Raw genomic sequence first — 16175 nt, 5'->3', positions numbered from 1 at the left:
CCAGGGGTTGGGGGTCCACCTGGAGCATGCTGCCTGCATAAGATGTTCTGACACGCTTGGATGCTTGGAAGGTTATGCAGCACAGTGGGAAGTTGTCAAACATTGCTTCCCTGCTGAGTTGCAATAATGTATATATCCTGACTTGGGGGAAAATAATAACTCTTCCAAAATCCAGCCATTTCCTTCCCTGACTTTACCTGTTGGCAAGCAGGTAAAGAATCAGTTTTCCACTGTAAATGCAGAGAAAGAAAGGAAGGAAGGAAGAAAGAAAAAAAGAAAGGAAGAAAGACAGGGAGGGGGGAAGAGGGGAGAAGGAAGGAAGAAGGAAAGAAAAAACAAAGTATAAACTATCCCCAATAATTCTGGCACTCAGAGAATAAAAAGAGAGAAAATCCAATTCTTCAACACATTGTAGTTTTCCATGGGAGAAAAAAGAGTAAAGAACACAGTAATATGATTCATCTTTCAAAGGCCCAGATGTTTTCACATTTCCTTATGTATCTACAACAGTTGCCAACAACCAACAGCCTTTTCCTTGATAGAGCAATTCCCTTCAAATCCTCTCCTTAGTTATCTCAGTCACTCGGAAGCTCCACGTTGTATTTTTAATAGCTTTTTTTCTGCAAGACTAACTCTTTGACTTAGGAGCTAGATAGAGCTTAAAGAGATGGAAATATGGCCGGATGTGTGTACTTCCTACATAGACTTATCCTGACGCCCCTTTAGACCACTATTTGTGGCAGCCTTCAGATGATTTTATTTCTCACAAACCATCTCTGAAACGATTGGAAGTAGTTCGTAAGACTTTTAAAAGCCATTCCCTGTCTGCATGCAAGCTAATCTCGGAAAACTACGCAGAATCCCAGCCAAAGCTGGTCTTAGCTAAATGGATTTCCCCGAAAGGTGCTTAGCAAACCTGACAGTAAAAAGGAGGGAGGCTTGCTTGATGAGCCTCCAAATACAGGGAATAAGACTTGCAAGACTGGGAAGGTTTAAAAACCTATTTCTTTGTTAAATTGGCCAGTTTGGGAGGGGTTTGGGTCCTGAAGAAAGAGCCCTCCTGACTGTAATAATGGTCTTATCATGGGCATAGATTAGCTATAGTGGGGATTTGATCTGTTTTCTCTCCTTGCACATGCTCTATTTGACTTCTGTCTTCCGCCCTGAGTCGGCAACACATGAGACTATCACAAGAAGCTATTAAATGTTTACGCCATCTTTCTGGATGTCCCAGACTCCACAATTATGACCCAAATGGATCTTATATCTTTATAAATTTCTTGATCTTAGCTATTCTCTTACAGCAACAGAGACCAACTAAAATACCTCCTTTGGGTTTTAATACATTCATTTCCACCCATTGTAGATATTAAAACGTCAGAAAAACACTAATCAAATAAATTAAATTACATACTAATGGCTTAACAGAAGAGAAGCACACACATTTTATTTAATAGCATCAAATGCACATGGAATCCTGCTTAGAAAAAATTAGGTAAGATCAAAAACATATACACTCCCTGATTTTTTTATTAACATGAATAATCATTTGTAGCAAAGAAGAAAGACAAAGGAAAGTGAATTTAAAGTATGATAAACTGTAGGAAAAATGACTAGAAAATGTCTGTTTAAAATGGAGGAAAAAGGTTGTTTTCATAGGTTTCTCTATACACACTGATTTCAGCAGCAACTTTTAATGTCCAATAATAAAATCATCATTCTCCTCTTAGTACAGAAAGGAATCTTTCTCATGGGCAACCTCAGATCTGCTTTTAAGTCGTAATTGAGGTCAGAGAGAGAGTGTGTGTCTGATATTTTACGAGTGCCACCCACTCAAACCAATCAATATGCAACACCAGTATCTGGGTAGAAATTTTTAAATTCCTTCCGTCTGGTAAGTGCTGTGAAAATTCTAGAAAGAAAAAAGGTCATATTCAAATGTGTATGTTAGAATGATCTCCCTAAACAAGATGAAAACATACAGCCAGGGCACTGTGTACTACAGCTGGACTCTCTGGTGACGTCAGCAAAGGGATCCAGAGTCTAGGAAGAAAGTACTGGGAGGGCTCAGAGTTTTCTACCTATCCTTGCTAAACTAAAGAAAAGCTCCTGGAGACAGAGAAACTCACAATAAAGTCAGTTCCAAAACCACATAAGTCGAGGAATGAGTCTACCATTTATTGGAGAAAAAAATTGTTAAACCTTACTGAAATCTAAGTATATAATAAAGTTTTCATGAATGAAAAAAATTAGTATAATTGCAACGTTTATAAATTCCGGGTCATTCAAAAACTTCTGATCCGGTGCTTTATACAGGAAAGTAAACTTTAGAGAAATATAAGGATGGAATTGTAATAGAATTTAGCAAATTGCCTAGTAAAGGTGAAACTTATTACAGGAGTATTGTGCAATAGACTGGGAACAGACACAACTTTCCAAGGGAATTCAGGACACAAAAGAGGCGGGGAAGGTGAACTAGTCACAAGCTGGTGAGAGGCTATGGGCTACCCACATAGAAACAATCCCATTTCTGATTCCCACCATTTAAATTCCACTTGTGCTGAAGACAGCACTGCTAAAATTTTTCTGATGTGTTGAGAGCACTGGTTCTCAGCCTGTGGGTCTTGACCCCTTTGGCAAGCCTCTGTCTCCAAAAATACTGACTTTGCATTTCATAATGGTAGCAAAATTACCCTTATGAAATAGCAATAAAAATATTCTTTGGTTGGTGATCACCACAACAAAAGGAATTACATTAAAGATCGTAGCGTTAGGAAAGAACCACTGGTTTAGAGGATTGCTTACTTCAGTGAAGCAGTTTGTAAAATAAATAAATATGAAAATTGAAAAGACAAACCCATGATAATTTAGTTTCAAAGGTATAAAATAAGACTATGTAATAACCAAAGAAGAAAGATGTTTGTGACCCATATAATGTCTGTGGCTTCGTCTCTAAAGCACATACATTGATCATTACAAATACATGTTAGGGAACTGTAGGTGTGATCTACATTCAGGTCTCCTGGACTTGGCACAATTAGCATTTTAGATGGGATAGTTTCTTGGTTTGCGTATGTGGGTGGGAATTGTTCTGTTCCGTGGACTTGAAAACTTACCTGACTGCCACCCCCATTATACTGCAGCAACACCTACACCAGTTTTGATGACCAAACATGTCTTTAGACATTGTCAAATGTCCTTTAATGGTGTGTGTTTAGTGGGGGCGGGGGAATCACTTCTGGGAGAGAACCACTGTTCAAAAATGCAGGTTTGATATTGCAAATGACTTTTAAAGTGCTGGAAGCCAAAGGTTAATGAATTCCCTGTGTGAATGGACTATTGAGAATAGAAAAACTCACCTTCGCAAAGACAGGGCATTTTTGCAATACAGGAATTGATTTCGCTACATTGATTTTGTAAAGATCTGAATGTTATACATCAGTGTGAGTCTCAAATGCTTGAGAATGGCCTCTGTGCTCAGAAGATATGTCTGGGGCTACTTTTACTATTAAAGAGTCTTGATTTAGTAATGTATTAAAGCTCAAATTTGAACAGCATTATTTTCAAGTTTTTAGTTTGTTATTCAAATCTTATTCAGTTTGCAAATGTAGATTTGTTGCAGGCAAGCATGAGGGAGTAATTACAGCTTATATTTCTATGCAGATTTTTAAACTGCTCACAAATCTGTTGAATTTGTTTTAATGGTGTCTGGCAAAAAAAAAAAAAAAAAAAAATCCAGGCAGGGATTACTCTTCCCAGTCTGAAAGTAAAGGAAGGGAGGAAGATAAATTCTATTGAGTATTCTAACACACAGCTATAGACGTCAATGTAAAGGCAAGATTTTTTTAACAAATTGCTCTGTTTCTGCTATGGTTTGAATATGCATGCTCAATGTCATGTTGCAGACTTGATTATTAGTGTAACACTGTTGCAAACTTGACATTTGGGAAGAACCATTGGGTGGTGGAGCCACTAGGGAGGTGGTGTTTAGATGGGGCGGCAGCCCTCCATTCTGATGAACAAGCAGGGTTCCCTCTGCTCTTCATCTACAGTGTGTTTTCAATGTACTTGCTCTTCCCTTTTGCACTAAGGGCTGGTTCACCCAAATGATTTTTTCAGGCATGGGTCCTGTAGTTTTGGGCTTTCTAGTCTATAGAACTATAAGACCTATTTTAATTGCCTAATTTCAGGATTCTGTTACAGAAGCACAGAATGGATTAAGACAATGTATTCGTTAAACTTTAATCACAAGTCTGTTTTTCTAATAGACCCAAATCCCATATAGTAGATATTAAACATGTACACGTAATTATTTTAGCATAACCATTACTACTATGAGCTTGAATTTTGTCATTTTTCCACTTAATGCCACAACTCTTAATAAGTAAAGTATGCTCAATCTGGGAAATAAATGTCATTTTAACCTGTGACTAAAGAGTTTCCCATTCAGTGTGCCTAGAGTCCTGGGTCGGGCGTAGAAGAGATAAGACCCCGAGCATCAAGCCCTAATGTGCACTTTTCCCCTGAGTTAGGAAGGAAAGTGATTTTATAAACTGTTCCCTTGGGCTTATTTTATTTTACGCTTTTTTTCTGCTAATGGAATTCTTCTAACCCCATTAAGATTACACTTAACTGTGTCAACTAATTTTGACTCTCAAGGTGGATAAATATCACCCAGCTGCTTTATATACTTTAACGCTTTGATGGGTTCAGTGATTTAATTTTCTTGTGGAAAAATGAACCTCACATGTGAAGCGCCGAGCATGTAACAGTTGTGTAGGTTATAGGAATGACTATTTAAGGAAGTTAAGAAGTGTGTGTATGTGTGTGCATGTGTGTTTGTGTATGTTTGTGTGTGTGTTGAGTAGAGTTTTGGATGAGTTTGGATGAGTTTTTATTTTTAGATTTTTTTCCTTTTATTGAAAATAGTTTTTTTCTCACATAATATGTGGTGGTTTTAATAAGAATGGTCCCATAAGTTCATAGATTCAAGTAGCCCCAAAGTCCTATTAGGAAATGGTGGGTACTTCACAGGGACTAGGAGGTGAAACCTTGGTGAAGGAAGTATTTCACTGGGGTAGGCTTCACAATTTGAAATGCTCAGGCTAGGCCCAGACTCTCTCTCTCTCTCTCTCTCTCTCTCTCTCTCTCTCTCTCTCTCTCTCTCTCTCTCTNGTGGATTCACATGGAGAATGCTCAGCTATTCTCCAGCGCCATGCCTGCCTGCATGTTGCCACACTTCCCACCATGTTGACAAAGGACTAAACCTCTGTCTGAGCTGTAAACAAGGCCCAGTTAGATATTTCCCTCTATATGAGTTGCCATGGTTATGGTGTCTCTTCACAGCAATAGAACATTTGATAATATATTCTGATTACATTTTCCCCTCCCTTTACTCCTCCCAGTTCCTCCCCATCTCCCCTCCCATATACATCCACCCTCTTCCTATCTCTCATTAGAAAACAAATAGGCTTCTAAGGAATAATAATGAAATAAAATATAATAATGTAAAACAAAAGCGTTGATAGGAAAAAACAAACCTAAGAAGAAGCGTAGAAGAAAAGGCCCAAGAATCAGAGACCCACTCGTTCACACTCTCAGGGAGATGGATGACTTTGCAATATGCATTTTAGTGCTTGGCAACAAAGTATAAAAGGAAATACCGGAAGGTGAAAATTGATTCCAAAGATAGCTTTCCTAGCTAGGGCAAACATGTTCTTCAACTGGGGCAGTTGGCAACTAGAGTTGTGGGAAGGATGATAGTTATCAAATCGTAGGAAAAGGACTTTTTATCTGGTGTAAGATGTTCTAGAACATAGGTAACTTTACAAAGTTTCCTCATGTAGGAGAAAAAATGTTAGCTCTTATGGCTCTGTCCCACTGAATGTGTTGAGCTTCTCCAAGCTCCTATGAATGGCTTGTTGATGAAAAAAAAAAAAAACAGCTGAAAACACTTACATAATGTTTACTAGCTGGGCAATGGCAACATGGGCCTGGTGAATGAAGGTCATTCTTTTGAGACAGCAGTTGACATTAAAGATTTATGTTAGTTTTTAATTATGGACAGATATGTATATCTGCATGTGGAAATGTGCACGTCTGAGTGCAGATGCCCACAGTGTCCAGAAGAAGGCATCTGAATCCATGGGTACTAGGAACCAAACTCAGTTCCTCTGTAAGAGCACTACATATTCTTAACTACTGAGACATCGCTCCAGTTCCAACAGCTGACAATTTATTCCTATTTATTCAAAATACAGATGTAGAAAGATCTCTGAGAGTTAAAAATCAGCCTGGTCCCCATATTGTATTTCAGGACAACCAGAGCACCACAATGAGAATCTGTCTCAAATAAGAAAAAAAGGAAAGAGGAAGGAAGGGAGGGAGGAAGGGCAGAAGGAGGGAGAGAGGAATGAATTAAGGAAGGAAGGTAGGAAGGAAGGAACGAGGGAGGAAGGATAAATGCTCACCAAAGTAGGTATTCTTAGGTGTATAACAAAAAAGATGAGGTATAAACTGGCAGACAGGAGGAAGAGCAATCAAGTCACTCTCCAAATATTCCAACAATCACCTTGTTTCCTGATGAGGCTTCTATTCTTCCACATATGATAGCAACACTTTGATTTGATAAATGTTGGATGCTAACTAGAGTGATTGATCTGATTTGTCAGAGTAGTGAAGGTTAAATAGAAACCCATTTATTTTTCAAGAGCCAGATTTAAAAGATCCAATTACTTTACAGCCTGGGACACCGACTTGTCTTTGGGAAGAATTTATTTAAGCTGGAGAGTAAATAATAAATGCCATAGTAGAAACATCTTTTAATGGGGCTCCCTGGAGCGTAATAAAAATGTCTGCTAGATGCTATTTCAGGTGGAATTACACGCCTTCATAGTCTAACCCTGCATCTCAGTACTTAGTGTGCTGGTCTTTCTGATTGCCTGTTTTACCAAGCATTGGCCTCTTGTCTTGGGTTTTAGAATCTGTTGCCTAAACTGTTACATTGCAATAAAATGTTGAAGTTAAGTTCTTTATTTCTGTTCCTAGATCTTTAGTGGATATTACTTTATTCAATATCTATATGGCTAACTTCAAGAATGGAAGAATTGCCTCTCATTTTGAAGATGTGGATGTGAAAGCCCAAATTCATACATACAGCATTCTGCTACTTTTTGACATGGACAGACAGTGCTTTTCTAATGTTGCTTTCTTTCATATGAATACTGATAACCTATTATGATATGGGATTTCCCTCTGTATGCTGTGATTACCATTAATGAATAAAGAAACTGCTTTGGACCTATAGCAGGGCAGAACTTAGGTTGGCATGGAAGACTGAATGCTGGGAGAAAGAAGGGCAGGGTCAGAGAGAAGCCATGAAGCCTGTTGGAGACAGACACTGGGAACTTTAGCCAGTAAGCCACAGCCACGTGGCGATACACAGATTAAGATAAATGGGTTAAATTAATATGTAAGACTTAGCCAATAAGAAGCTAGAGCTAATGGGTCAAGCAGTGATTTAATTAGTACAGTTTCTGTGTGATTATTTCGGGGCTAAGCAGCTGGGAATAAACTACCGGCCTCCTTACTACACTATTAGGCACTGGGTATGAAACACAAAAAGATTCATGAACCTGGTCTCTGTGCCCAGCAGTCATTCTTTTTTTTTTGGAGATCTATATAGTTGAATATTGCAAGCATAGAAGAACATGGATGAGTAAGCCAAATTTTGGGGGAAAGTCTCTCCTGCCAGATTCTTTTTCAGCTCTGCCCAAAAGACTTGGCTGCTCTTCTGTTTTTCTTCTATGTCTTGTGATATGGTATCCATTAAGAGTCTCAATGTCCCTTCTTGTTTTCAAAAGGTGAGAACAATGAGAGGAAATCCTTAGAAGTCCAACTTCAGAGCTAAGTGCCTGGATCTGCCCTGTGTGCCAGTGTGGGGTCTGCTGCCCTCCAGCCCCTGGCTTAGGTGAGCAGGGCTGTGAGTTGGTGTGTGTGTGTGTGTGTGTGTGTGTGTGTGTGTGTGTGTATGTGTGTGTTTGAAAACTCCAGTAAAGGCTCTGCCATATTTAATCAGGTATTTCTGTAATCTAGAGTCAACAGGAATCTCTCATCTAGCCACTGAGAATTCAAATCGAAGTATATTCAAGTATATTCTAAAGCACTCTCTCCAAAATAGCCCCACATCAGGAAGCAAAATAAACTCCCATCTCTCCTTGCAACTTCATAACAACTTGTCATTTTCATGCAGTTTTTCTTTGGTATGCTCTGTATGTCAAGCACAGACTTAAAAATTATAATGCAGGCTTCAGAGGCATACTCATATCTCTGCATGAGACTTCTTTTGACATCCAAGGCAGAGAAACTTTTGCAAGAATACAAGTTGTATATAGACTGCACAGCTGTCTAAGCCTCTGGAAGACAGGAAAACTCTCCCACCCATGGAACAAAAAGGCTTTTCCTTCACCCCATACTTGTGAAAACTAGCTGAACACCTACCATTTCATTTCTTTTTTTTTCAAATTAATGAGTAATGCTTACATTTATTTGGTTCATTTGAAGAATTCAAGCTTCTTGTTAACTTCGGTGAATTTCTTGGCCGAGGTCTGTAAAATTGTTTTTTGTTTGGTTGTTTTGTTTCGTGACTTTAAAACAAGATTAAACAGATTAAGCCTGGTGGTGGTGGTGCGTGCCTTTAATTCCAGCACTCAGAAGGCAGAGACAGGCGGATCACTGTGAATTCAAGGCCAGCCTGGTTTACAGAGCTAGTTCCAGAACAGCCAAGGCTGTTCCACAGTAAAATCCTGTCTCGAAAATAATAAATAAAAATAAATAAATAAGTAAAATAAGATTAAATGTCTGGTAGAAAGCCTCCTTCAGGCCTGTCTTCTTGATGTTAAATGAAGTCATATTTATGAATATTAAAACATGCTGTAAATATACTTATACTGGATTAAATATAAGTATACTGGATCTACCACCCAGAGACATAGCTTATACTACCTGTCTCTCATTTGAGATCACTGAAAAATTCCCCGTTTTCTATTATTTCTATTTTTAAGCTGACAGTTCATCTTAAGATAGACACTGCTTCCTTTCAGGTGTGCAGTGTTGAGCACGGAAACCTCACACTTCACTTTTGGAAGGCAGAGACTGACTGTAAGACTCTCTACTCTGCTCAGGTTCTTTCAGGAAGAAAAACACTTCCTAAATGAGGTAGAGGGAAGAGTGCTTTCTCAAGTCATATCAGAAACCCCTCAGAGGCGTTGCCTTTGTCGAATAAAAAGCAAAAGGTCTTTATTCTTACTTGAAGTACAATGATGACTTCCTTATGCTTTCCCCTCCAGATCTGGTCCTCTTTCAGTCTTTTGTCTACACTGTTCCCAAAGTAATCTTCCTATAAATGAATGCAAATGGGGACTTGCTACTATCACTTTATGGTCCCTCTATTTAGGACAGCAAAATTCTTAGCTTGCTATATATGCCTCCAGGGACAAATTCAGGCTTTGTGAGGCTCAGAGCTCATACAGCTGAGGGTAGAAGTCATAAGATGAAATAAAAAGTGTGAATTCTAATTCAGGTTCTGGACTTTAGAAAGGGCCTTTGGGATGAGCCTCCCTAAGGCATACATTCAACCAGTCTCCTGGTATACCTTCTCTATTAAGGGAATTGCTTAATTATCTCAAATGAGCTGAGGTTACGGGATCAATAAATAACGAACAGGATTAAGGAACAAGTAACTGACAAGCTGAACTTGACGGTAGCTCTATTATTGCTGACTAAAATCAAGACTTGAGGTTGCTGAGTTTCACCGGGGAATTTCTTTCTAACATGAAAGCAATGCACTGAATGTTTCTTATCGTTACCTTGATAGAGGAGATATTGGGCCCATCATTTTTAGACGACATTGACTTCAAATGGGTTTGATCCTCAGGTTGCTTAAATAGAATTAAGTTAAATATATCTCTGTAACATAAGGTTGCAACATGTAACTCTGGTAGCTACTAACTTCCTTCACTCACTCTCCAGTCTCTGGATGAAATATCTATTTAACAGTCTTTCTGCTGTGATGAGCCATATTCTTGGTAATAGTTCAATGGCGGATGATTGGATTTGGCGTCTCTCACGGCATTGCCTGGCTGTGTAGTCGACACAACTAAAATCATGCTGGCAGGGCTCCTGGTTCACCCCCTCACGTCAAAGGCTCTAGTTTCCATCCACTTGAGACTAGAGATGATTTAATGATAGGAATCATTTGTATTTTAAAAATAAAATTAAAAATCAGAGAGTAAAACATCCCCACTGGTCAGCGTTATAGACAAGACAGTGATAACACACACCTTTCATCCCAGTACCGCACCAGTTACCATAGAAACCGAGTGGTCAATGTCTCTCATCCCAGTGGTACACACCTTTAATCCCAGCCCTAGAGAGGATTATAAATCAGGAGGAGAAAGCTCTCAGACACAGTCTTCTTCTGAAATTCCTGGATGCAGGATCTCCATATCGGACTGAGGTTGAGGTAAGAGCTGGTGTCTGGCCGTTTTGCTTTTTTGACCTTCAGGTTGAGTCTACTTTTTCTCTCTGAGTTTATTAATCTTGCTTCAAGGATTTGGTACACATATTCTGTCATCATCTTTCTTCATCCATGCAAACATCCTTACTTCCTTCTGTGACTCCCTGTTCCCGCTTTTGTTTTCTCTGCAGCCTGTTTTGAAAAATGAGCAGTGAATTCCTTATTTCTTTGGTGATTTTTTTTTCCTCTAAAGTATTTCTGCTAGCTTGGGTCCTCCAAGAAACAGAGGCCAAAAATGGGATTAGACACATAAGAATTTTATTAGGCTGTATGCCTGAGATAGAAAATGGGAATGAAATTGGCAAAGACTAGGATTGTAGTTAGACCCTGGTATAAGACTAATGCCAAGAGAAGAATCAAAAGGAAGGTAGGCTGGAGAGAGCAGTCTCTATGGTGCCAGGCAGTCTAATGACCTCATTTAGAGCTGGAAGCCTTGCACATTATCCTGTATGCCCACCAAATTAATATACCTAAATTTGGAATGTGCTGTCTCCGTAAGTGAAAGAGATTTTCCAAATATCTTATTTCTTTCTCCATGTAGGAGATATAAAATACAGAAATTTGTTGTTATCAGAAGCTGGGAAGCGGGGATGACTTAGTGGGAAATGCTTGCCTTACTAACATGATAAGTTCCAATCCTCAGTATCCCTATAAAAGCAAGGCAAGTGGATGTGGGCATGGTAACCCTTTTGTAATTCCAGCAATGGAAGCAGAGACAGGGCATCCGTGGAGCAAATGGGCTAGCTAGAATAGCAGAACTCATGGGTTCCAAGTTGAGAGAGAGAGAGAGAGAGAGAGAGAGAGAGAGAGAGAGAGAGAGAGAGAGAGAAAACAAAGGGGAGAGCAATGGAGGCAAACACGTCATACTGACCTCTGATCTCCACATTTGCACGCACACCCCAATACATGCTAGCACACACACACATACTACATGATGAATAGATTTTTGCTTGGGGTGGGGATGGTTTCAGCACGTTCCTGGTTATTGGATCCTTAAGTGAGTGGTACCTGAATGTTCACGGTGCATTCCTCTTAGCATCACCTCCAGTCTAGCAGTCAGCTCCTGCTCCCAGTCCATCAGCATTACGTCATGCATGAGATAGATCAACTTGATGTCCACTAGGATGTCCTGGAGGTTTAGAATCCTCTGTTCTCTGTCTATGTGGCCTAGCTACTTAAAACACTCAGAGGAAAAACCTTGGAATGAATATTGTTGCCCATCCATGTGAATGTAAACTCCATCTGATTTCTTTCTTTCTTTCTTTCTTTCTTTCTTTCTTTCTTTCTTTCTTTCTTTCTTTCTTTCTTTCTTTCTTTTTTCCTTTCTTGGTTGAGATTGAATAGGATGCATTTCTTAGACACTCGCTGCCTAATGTGTGTCATGGGGCCACATTAATTTGTTCTGTCAACCGTACCATCCGTAGCATGGTGACTGCAATCTGCAATACTTCTTGGTTGAGTTTGTGATGGTCTACAGCAGCTTTCCAGACCTGTCCCGTTTGTGAAGAGTGTGGGTAGCACATTAAACAAGGACACACACCACCATGGGAACCACCACTTGAATCCTCCAACTAGCTAGTGTGGATACACTTTATATTAGTTTGTCTTGCTACATCCCTCCATGAGACAATGAACTATTTTTAGTTTAGAATTTTGGAGTCTTTTCTGAGGTTTCTTTCAGCTGTTTGCACTGTGAGAGCTCACCACAGTCGCAGGACATGGAGAAGAGATCATTCTACCTGTTAATTGTCTAAACTGGAATGAATGCATGTAGGCACATGGCTTCCATGGCTGGGCAGTCTTTCCTTCTAGGTCCCATCTCTTTGTTTAGTCAGTGGGTTACAGACGGGAAAATGATTCATGGTCTGGAGACTGAACAGGTGATTATGGCTTTGTTAGGCGATCACTCTCAGCCTCCTCTCATCCATTCTTGTCTTCTGGCTGTAGTTTTAAACAGCACACTTGTTATCTGCCAGTCTGTTTTGTTTCTAGACATGCATGCTGAATTAACCACCTCTACAGCTCCCTATAGGTCAAAGCTTTGCCAGTGATTGTAATAATTGCAACCACCTGGAACACACAGGCTAAGTACTGTCAGCAGGCCTGTACTTGAAGACCTCATCTTCATGGCTGTTAATTAATCCTATGTGGCTGTTCTGGGATTATAGTCTCTGGCCTGCAGAGGGAGCACCACAGAATTTCTTAGCCCTGCCCTGTTTTGATAGTCTGTGAAGGGTGTGTGCTGAGGGCCCTCCTGAGACATAAGTGATGATCGTCTAGCCTCTGGTCATGTATCTGTTCTACATATCAGTTTTCCTTAGCCTCTTCATTTCTTCACCTACCTTCTGCGAGGGCATCTTAGGTATTTCTATGTAGTTGAGTATTGGCCAGGCTTCTAGGAGTTATACTAGCTGTAAGTTTACCCATTCTAAGGTTCTTGCTTGGGTATTAAATTTGTAGTCTTAAGAAACTATCCCCATTTCAATGAGTCCTTACATACTGAATTATGATCAAGCACTTTCAGCATCCAATCCCTGACTCCTGTTCATATACTGTTACCTTGTATGAATATATGTTTGTTCAGATGTAGAAGACCTCTGTTTCTTCACAAGTCTCCACCACCAGCATTCCTGATTTACACTCACAATAACCAAAACTCTTTAGCTCATACTTTCATTTACTTTTGTTTCTCTCTTCCATGTTCTGCTTCATCTAATTCCAAGGTATTTAAGAGGCATTCTACCATCTGGTTTGCCTACTAACTTACATATGATTGTGTACGATTTAAGACAATAAGCTTAAAAGTTCATTTGATTCAGCGAGTACCATAAGAGTTAACTTTCCTTTTTCTCTCATCTATATTATATACAGGTTGATGAAAAGCAAGGATTACCCCCCAAAACAAATCATAGGGAGCTGTTTCAGGATACTTTTCTTTCCTCTGAGATGGTTGATTAACATTTCAGCTCTAGCCTGACATATAATTCCAAAATAATAAAACCCAAATTTGCCTTCTGAAATGGCCTTTTCGAAATGGGAATTGGGGAGCTGAGTTCCTATCTAAAAGCAATTAAATGGCCTTCAAGAGGTAACTTGTGGTCTCATGATAGCATCTGTGATGTATTCTAGAGCAATACACTACCACTGAGTGAGAAAGGAAGGAACAATAGCCCTCTGCCCTGAAGGGCACTAACTGTGGTTAGCCTTGTATTAGTCCCATATTCCTTTAGAAATCTTACCAAAACATAAATGGGCATAGTTAATGAGACAAATTAAAGTACTTAATTTCTGTCTGCATGGGAGTTAAAATGCAATGTAGCAGAAGAAATAAAGGGAATGAATGAGAAAAACCCAAAATACACCTTATGACTGTGCACCAAATCAGCCTTCAATTTGTTTAATCTTCATGTCATTTATACTTGAAGAGCTGGCTAATTTGTGATATTGTTTGGAGAATTCAGAGGTATCAGAGTGGAGCCCTTTTTTCCAAAGTTAAATTAGTTGGGAAGATAAGAAAATCCAGCATTTAAAATAAATTGGCTCAGGGACTCACTAAAACTCAAGGCAGAGCTGTATCACAAATGAAATCCTTATTGGAAACTTAGCTTTGACTTATCAGTGAAGATAAAATCTTAGTGGAAAAGCCATAGATATGAATTACCTATAAATTTGATTTTTCTGATGATAATTGACACTGTTTAGTAACTGAAGAAACACACAGAGTTTTTTTTAATATTTATTTATTTATTATGTATACAATATTCTATCTGTGTGTATGCCTGAAGAAGTGGGCACCAGACCCCATGACAGATGGTTGTGAGCCACCATGTGGTTGCTGGGAATTGAACTCAGGACCTTTGGAAGACCAGGCAATGCTCCCAACCTCTGAGCCATCTCTTCAGCACATACACAGAGTTTTAAAGAGAAATATTGATTGGCATTAGAAAAAGCAAATTGCATGCCAATCTGCCTTTTATTATTGGTTTAATAAAATAGTAGGTTTACCTCAAATTGGACAGAATCTAATGACTGAACTCTGGCCTCTCTTTCTTGGGAACTGCTAGAATAACACATTATATGTCTCTTGTAGTTTTTTCATAGTCAGACTTGAATAGGGTGAAGAGACCTGCTCTCTCCATCTCCCTCCATCTCACATTCAGCCGGCCTAGTTAAAGAGAGTGGAACACAGATTTCCATTGCTTTAACAGAAATGCTACTGAATCAATAACTTTAAATAATAGTGAATACATTGAGTAGAAACATCTTGATTAGAAATGGGTTCTAGTTATGATGGAAGCAGGGCAGTTATGTCTTACTTCAATGTTGTCTATGAGAAAAAAGAAAAATTTGGGAAATCCTTGATTTATTTGACTCTTAAGCTAGCACAGTCATTCCACTTGTTCTTAGAAGTATATGAATTTACCAATACCTTTTTGTCAGCAGCAGTTTCTGGAAACTGTAGCACAAATTTGAATAGGTATTAATAATAAAAGCCTGGAAAAAACCTGGGAGAGCAGAGAGATGAAGGAGCAAAACCACGGACACCTTACCTCTCAACTTTCTAGTAGAAAAGAGGCCATGTTCCTGTTTCCTCCCACCTTATTGCTTCCTCTCTCCACCCAATCATATCACTTTCTATCTGTCTGTACAGACCTCTATGGTTAGCTGGTGGCTAGCTCTGCCCTCTGATCTACAGACAAGCTTTATTTATACAAACAAGGTATCACCACATTTCCCTTCTTTTGTCTAAAAATTAAAAAAGAAAGTTTATAACTAATATAATAAAAACTATATACAATAAGTACAATAACTATATATAATATATACAGGTAATGAATACAACAACAATGTCTAGTCCATTAACAATTGACAAATTAGAGAAAATACTCCATATCTATCCTAACTTGGTGAGTCCAAAAGTTGTGCCTAATTCACTTTGTATTCTAACTTGCATTACCAAAACTATCTTTTTATGCCTCTCAACATTATACACTTTACATTTCTTTAGTGAGTTTCTTTTCTGGATTTTATAACAAGGAACACTATAACTATAAAGTCCTCAACTCCATCAGAGCCTTGAGAAAGAAATAATATTACCCGAGAAAGTAGGAAGTGCAAGCAAGCAACTTCCAAAATGTGAGAAATGACAGAAACAGCTGGCTGCCTGGAGAGTCATCCAAGGTTCCTCTGCAACATTGCAGCATTCATCTTTGGCCTATAGGTTAGCATATCTGACAGACTTCTGTTGAAGTAGGATATTCTGAAGGGCTCTTTTACCTTGTCGTGGTAAAGTTTAGCCATTCTTTCTTTTGTGTCCTGCTTGTCCAATTTGTACAGCATACTCTCAGCAGTCAAGTCAATATCACTTTCTTGCCCAGTGGCTAACATTTGCCACTAAGAAAGTAAACTCCATGTGCCTGCCTATCATCGTCTCTGAAGTAGATTGGTGCTGCCAAAAGCAGGCAGATCTCATTGTTGACCTATGTTTATTGTTCCAATGCCTGACTTTGCCAGACCTTCTGCACAATCCAAAATGAAAAGACATTCTGTTTGAATTATGCTTAAAGAAAACATTGTTTCTAGGAATGCCCTTTTTATA

The sequence above is a fragment of the Alexandromys fortis genome, unplaced genomic scaffold, assembly GCF_014885135.2.
Source record: "Alexandromys fortis isolate MF-2015 unplaced genomic scaffold, M_Fortis_MF-2015_v1.1 scaffold_131, whole genome shotgun sequence".
Taxonomy (NCBI): Eukaryota; Metazoa; Chordata; class Mammalia; order Rodentia; family Cricetidae; genus Alexandromys; species Alexandromys fortis.
This window is presented reverse-complemented; position numbering follows the sequence as displayed.